Raw genomic sequence first — 7400 nt, 5'->3', positions numbered from 1 at the left:
TATATTTCAACACGAGGACATGGATTCTGGCCCTGAGTCACCGGGCTGTGGGGCAAGAATCATCTCTGGAAGATGCTGGCCAGCTGGAAGAGCTCTCCTAGCTCCTCAAACAGAGGTGCCACAGTTCCACTTAAACCCTCATCTAGTGAAACAGCAAAGATCTCTCATGCCTATTTCTAAATGCACATTTTTAATATGCAGTATAATGCTACTCTTTAACAAACTCTTTACTCCCTGCTTCTCTGATGAAGCTTCCCGTGGTCTTGAAAGGGGTTGTTAACCCAAGAATGGATCACACTCATTCTGCATGAGTAAGTTGAGAAACACTCCATTAGGCCTTCCAGTATTTAACAGAAAGAGCCGTCTCTCACCTCTGAGGAGATGAGCCAGTTGCTCGGTGATGAGCTCAGGAGCCTCCTGGAGGATCTCTTTCACCACAAGGGAAGAGGAAGACTCTTGGAACTCAAGGCCGCCATCACTCTGCTCCACCTGATTAATGACTTTGACAACCGCTGATTCTAAGGTTTTGTCCTCACTGTAAAGCAAATGGAGGAGAGAAACACAAAGAGATATGGCACACTTTCTGGAAGTATGTAATCTCTACTCCCACACAAATGACTTCCTCTCAAGAGCCTAAAATCTGAGTAAGCTCACATGACTTGGAAGACAGGACCCTTATTCTATGTGCCTTCACATTCCATTTCAGTGAATTCACTCCCCAAGAGTCTCAGTAGGTAGCCCCCCCCCACACCTCAGCGCTTCTATCTTGTTTTGCTATTGGTAAATGATAATAATAATAGCAATAACTAATAATAGCTAACATTTACTAGGCTTCCATTACTGGCCAGACACTATTATCAGACCAGATGGAATATCACTACATCTTACACTATAAAATGACCCTATGAAATGGGTTCTAGTAATACTCCCATTTTAAAAATAGGGAAATGGAAGCACAAAGAGGCTAAGAAATTTGTTCAAGGTTACAAAACTTGTAAGCAGACTAGCTTGTGTTTAAACTCTGATAATCTGGTTCCAGAACTTGCACATGCAGTCCCAGTGGTGGAGAAAAGCTATACGGGCTGACTTATTTCCACGGTCATCTTTTACATGAGATAAGGTTGCTTTATCAAAGGCCTCAAGAAAGATGGGAATAAGACTGATGTTGGTGTTCCCATCTCCCAGAAACCAGAAACAAATGAGTGGCAACAAAAGACACAAAGATCTCTATTTATTTTTGGAAAGCATTCTGTTTCATAAACAGTCCTAAAGCTGGAGTTCCCAGCACCAGTCCCAATACCAGCTAAAGTTTTTCAGTTTAGCTGGGAACAAAACTCTTCCAAGGATTCTGACTGACACACATGTTGCATAGTTCACTCCTTGGCTTCGTGCATTACTTGCATTAGTTGGTTTGAAAAAATTAGCACATACATTTAGTCAAGTAGGCAATCACCCTGAGCACCAATAATTGAAGTCAGTCAAATAAACTCCCAGTAACTCTCAGCCAGTTGTCAACAACTGATTAATAAATACTCAAAAGAATTTATATTTCAAACAGCATGGGGATAAAAATAGCCCCATGTAGGCAGACTGTTTCCAAAACTCTTTATAACAAATGATTGGCATTACCATGTATGAGTACCTGAATACACTTCCTACAATACTTGAATACACTTTCTATCAAGGGTTAAATAAAGATTAGATAATTGTACAAGTTCTTCTTCCATGTGTACTCACATCGATACCCCTGTGAATGTCCTAAACTATTAGCAAATTGGCAACGTATGCAAGAAAGCTATTGTCTCAAACTCAAGGTGTTTCACTGGTAACTCTTCATTTGGTAGTACCACCGAGCTTCTCAAAAGAGCATCTTTGTGTTGGGTTGGGAAGTCCTTGCAGGCAGACAATTGGGCTCATTCCTCTTTATGTACATGTACATTCCTGCACCAACTGGCACTTACTGAAGGAGGCAGAAGACCCAAGTTTAACCCAAACTATTCCGGTAACTGCATGTGGTACCTCAGACAAGTCATTTGCAACAGTGGGGTTTCGATTTCTTGTTCATAAAATAACGAATTCAAGCTACATGAACTTCAGAAATCCATCCTGCTCTTATAGTATTAAATGCTATGAATGAATGAGCCGATGATCAGATGACTTTCATAGATGATGCATGTGATATTTTTTCACCCCTGAGATATCTTTCTTAAGAACCTTTCAGTTTTACTTCGTGTTTAATTTCAGTTTTCATTACATATTTACAGCATCAATATTCAGGGCTGTTTGGTTGTTATAATACACCATCTGAAATAGTTCAAAATGAGAATCTTGGTCACTGCTACAAAAACTTTCCACTCAAAGGTGTCATATTTGAAATGCAAAAGTCAAAAGGGAGCACTGAGATGACCCACGCTTTGCCAGAAGAGAAGAAAAAATATCCTTTTCCCTCCAATGCCCTCTGCCTTTAATGCAATCTCCCTCGGGTCACAAAAATCCTTTCTCCATCAAGGCCTTGGTTCAAGGATCAAACCTCCGTGCAGACCCTTACCTGGCCAGCACGTTGCTGCCAACGAGTGTTAGAGATAACTTCCCTTCATCATTGAGCTGATGCAGGTTAATTTCGTCTCGGAATATGTGGAATGATTCAGAGATATTCAGCTCTTCTAAAATAAACCTTGTCTCAGTGAAGTAATTGAATTCGGTTCTTGGTATGTTCAGCACCGGCAAACAGAGAACCCCAGGTGGACTGACCTGCGGAGAACAGAGTTGACTGATTCACCGCCAGCAGCAGGAGGAGAGAGCACAACTCCATTTGCTTCAAGCCTGAGGGCGACCGTAAAGGGAACAAACATCTTTGGGCTTCACTCACCCGTATGACTTGCAGAATCAGCTTCTCTAGTACCCAGTTAGCAGAGCATTAGCTACAGGTAAATGGTCCCTAATATTTTTTAACCTCTTGTTATTCTTTTATGTCCTATTTCAACCCCTTCACAATTAAAACACACACACACACACACACACACACACACACACACACACACACTTCTCCTTTTCAGGGGAAACAAATTCATATGTTTTTATGAAATGGGCAGAAAACTGGAATGATCTCAGCAGGGCAGATGAAGACTGTGGTGACACACAAGGGCAGCTATGTCCCATCTTTATGGGATGCCTGCCATTCAGCTCTAGCTGGCAGTTCACACACAAAAATTGCAAGTCCAGGATAGGTGAACTTTTCAATCACTCAAGAAAAGCTGGAAATCTAGATTTGGGGCTGTTATCCTGATGTGTGTTACCATTTATTTTTCTAAACTGGAAATACTGGGTAGGTTAACAAAAACTCTTTTATGAGTGAGATTTGGCCCACAAACTACCAGATTGTGATCTCAACCCATTTCTTATTTTTTAAATCATATTAATAACAAATCTCTTATTAAAAAATTATGGTAAGAAGGGGAAATAGGTGAGGGGTGGGAGTCGGAGAATTTTAGGTTCACACTGACACACTTACTTTTCTATAGGAATTTTTTTAAAAAAATAAAGGTGCTTTTAAAAATTACTATGAGTGCACAGTGATAAACCCCAGATGTCTCTGAGAGAAGGGGGGGTTTGGTAACACTGAATTTTTCATAAAGTAAATGGACTTTGTTCTCACATCATCACTAGCTCTATCAAAGCATAGTGCTTATTCTATCATTTTAATACATTTTTCGTCCATCTCCCTCCTAGCATTAAGAAAGCAGGGATTTGGGGCACCTGGGAGTTCAGTCGGTTATGTGTCTGTCTTCAGCTCAGGTCAGGATCTGGAGTCCTGGGATGTCACCCTGCTTGGGGCTCCCTGCTCAGCAGGGAGTCTGGTTCTCCCTCTCTCTCTGCCCCTCACCCCTGCTCATGCTCTCTTCTCTCTCTCCTTCTCTCCCTCTCTCTCTCAAATAAGTAAATAAATAAAGTCTTAAAAAAATAAAAACGAGGCAGGGATTTTTGTCTTCTTGGTTCAGTTCTATTTCCTCGTGCATAAAACAGTCTGGCACATAGTAAGCGTTTAATACATATTTGTTGAGTGAAATAAAGAAATCACCCACTTCTATAGCATACAAAGCACAAGGCCATTCCAGCAAAGTGACTTTTCTCTTACCTGTCAGGCTAATCCTGAATCACAGCTGTGCAATAATCATTAGGAATTGAAGTATGATAAGTTACTTTCCTTAATTAATTGAGTTGTATCAAACTCCTGATATTGAAACTTGAGTCAAGTGCATGTGGCCTGAGGCCATGGTGGGGCAGCACCTATTTTGAGGTTAGGATCAGAACTAGGTTCTAGCCTCAGCCTCTGCTGTGTGACTTGGAGAAAGCCATTTTCCTTTCGGAAACTCAGTTTAACCCATCTGTGGAATGGGGCTTCCCTACCAGAGTGAAAAGCTTTTAAATGGAGCCATACATGGAAAGTTGCACAGTTCTACATTGATTCTATGTGTTAATACTCTCAGAGGAAGTCACCACGTTCTTGGAGAAAAATTCAAATGGGGATGCAGACCTCTGGTCAGGGGCAGGACCCAGTGAACTAAGAGGAATGCCTAGAAATAGGGCAAATGCCAGCAAGTGACAATTCAATAATTCCATATTTGTCCCCATGCTGAGTGGAGAGCCTTAGAAGAAGAGAAGAGATCACACATCTCTTTATCCATTTCATCTATCACAACTACTTTCCCATTCCTCTGGGCTCATGTTATATTCAAGACATTGCAGTAGGTGGTGGTGGTGTTATTTATAATTTCCTTAAGAGTCCATGCCACCATCCGTCTAAAAACCAGTCTGGTTCAGTTAACTCTATGTTCTTGGGACAGGCAACATTTTTTTTTCCCCCCTAGGAGTCCAAGAGTCCAGCTAATAGGATTAAGCATTTTTTTTTAAGATTTTATTTATTTATTTGACAGAGACAGATCACAAGTAGGCAGAGAGGCAGGCAGAGAGAGGAGGAAGCAGGCTCCCCGCTGAGCAGAGAACATAATGTGGAGCTTGATCCCAGGACCCTGAGATCATGACCCAAGCTGAAGGCAGAGGCTTAACCCACTGAGCCACCCAAGCGCCCCAGGATTAAGCATTTAAATGCATGTCTTGACATAGGCACCTTTATCTCCTTATGCCAATTAGTCTCCCTCATAAATTTCAACAAATTTTAAGACAAATTGGACAATGAAGTCTGTATGTAGAGATCAGAATATTTTACCTGGCATTTTTGTCAGCTGCTGCCCTAAGCCATTCTTGCCACCCACAGCTCATTCTGGAAGACTGGGTTTCATAGGAATTTAAATCACTCTAGATCAGCTATGCACACTCTCAGAGCCAAGGATCCAAACAAAATTGGAATAAAACAAATCAGACTGTGGAAAATTAAAAATTCTGTGAAATTGGAAATAGCACCAAGACACTCATAATGTGTGTTTTTAGAGTTTGAGGTGATTCATTATCATGGGCTGATGAATTTGATGAAATTGAAATTTTAAACAATTTGTTAAAAGGTCTTTCCACCTCTGTAGGGACATTATAGACTTCACAGAGTACAAAGACTCTCACTCAAGGGAGATTATCGCAAACGGAGAATGACCTTGCTGCACAAGTCAGGGCTAAAAGGCAAGAACAGAATATAGATGTGACATGTGATACCTCTGTCACTGAAAGTTCCAGCCAACATGCTCTGTCTCTCATGTAATGTTCACGCACCTATTTTTCTATTCCCAACAGTAAGGCTAACCAATAAGGATGATAAAGGAAAACAAGAAATTCTGACCCTTACTCTTGTTAGCTCCCTGAATTCTCATAAAAGTAAACAACTATCATACATTTTTTAAAAATTTTTATTTGAAACCATTGATCTTACTGAAATAATGTTTCATGAAGAAAGTAAATAAAAAATAACTAGACAATGCCTGACGTATAGTAGATGACCAACACATAAGTGTTGTTTAATAGATTATAACACATTATTCTCTGCAACACTAAACCAGAACATGAAAATTTAAGGGAACAGGTTCTTCGCTTTTCCAGAAAATGTTTGTTCTTATGAGTCCCATCATAATTCAAATACAAGAAGCATAATCTTATTTCCGCTCACCTTGTCTAGAAAGTAAGCATATGTGAAGGCAGAAATGAGAGAATCCAAGTCACATGATTTATGTCCAATAACCACATGGACCTTCTCCAAGCGTTTGCTCCGATTCTGAAACAAATTCAAACAAAACGTCAGAATTTAATGTGCAACAGATCAATATAAAAAAGACATTTTTCAATATTTTTCCAAACGTATTCCTCAGCGATAATCACACACAATTGCAGGAATTTATTAATTCATCATGAAGTTTTAGATGAGGACACAAACTTGCAGAACATGTTCAACATTCAGAAAGGCCCAAATTCTAGTGCATTGTCAGGAACAGAAAATGGTGGGTTCACAACCTCGGGAGGTTCCCTAGGTGACATCTGCAAGTGACCTCCACATGCAGAGGACAGGGCGAGACCAAAGAAAGAGGCAGAACCCTCCAGATGGGTAGGTGGTAGTTTAATAAACAAGCCTACTTACAAGGCTTGTCTTGGATGCTTGCAAGATAGGTAGATCTTCACACCAACCTGCCAGAATCTTAAAAATTTATACAGGGGACTTCACTGGGCTCAGTCACGTGTGGTCTCAAAATCACATTACTCTGTCAAGGCTGCATCCTTGGAACAGCTCCCACTGTGGGAATGGTGGACAAAGTGCATATTCCAAGGACGAGGATGAAAAGCCTCCAATTACCTGAGTCTAGCTCATGAGCCAGCCATTAGTCATGTCCTCTAGATGATCTTTTCCAACAAAAATGTGGTCTTGTTAAGATTATTACAGTCTAACTTGATATGAATTGTGTCTCTGAGTCATAATGTTTTAGTAGAAGATTATTTTGGTCCAAAGGGAAGATCCACAGTATCGTGGTCCCTCTTTATCTGCAGGAGACACATTCCAAGACCCCCAGGGGATGCTCAAAACTGCTGATAATACTGAATCCTATACTCTGTCTTTTCTTATACATACACACCTATGTACGTGTAAGCTATGTAAAGCTTCTAAGCGAGGCAGGGTAAGAGATTAACAATAACTAATAGTAAAATAAAACAATTAGAACAATATACTGTAATAAAAGTTACATGAATGTGGTCTCTCTCTCTCTCAAAATATCTTATTATACTGTACTCAACCTTCTTGTGATGACCTATGTAAAGCTTCTAAGTGAGGCAGGGTAAGAGATTAACAATAACTAATAGTAAAATAGAACAATTAGAGCAATATACTGTAATAAAAGTTACATGAATGTGGTCTCTCTCTCTCAAAATATCTTATTATACTGTACTCAACCTTCTTGTGATGACCT

General features: G+C 40.1%; 1 long non-coding RNA gene across 1 annotated transcript; it reads right to left on the bottom strand.

The window, feature by feature from the left end:
- Positions 1-377: 377 nt before the first annotated feature.
- Positions 378-6198, bottom strand: LOC132024795 (uncharacterized). The gene is made up of 3 exons (XR_009406310.1): positions 6113-6198; positions 2549-2751; positions 378-535 (listed from the first exon to the last, which is right to left on the bottom strand). It is a non-coding gene; the product is annotated as an uncharacterized LOC132024795 (long non-coding RNA).
- Positions 6199-7400: the final 1202 nt, after the last annotated feature.

Source organism: Mustela nigripes, chromosome 9 (genome assembly GCF_022355385.1).
Source record: "Mustela nigripes isolate SB6536 chromosome 9, MUSNIG.SB6536, whole genome shotgun sequence".
Classification (NCBI taxonomy): Eukaryota; Metazoa; Chordata; class Mammalia; order Carnivora; family Mustelidae; genus Mustela; species Mustela nigripes.
Note: the sequence above shows the minus strand (reverse complement) of the source record. Positions and strands in the feature narration are given on the sequence as shown.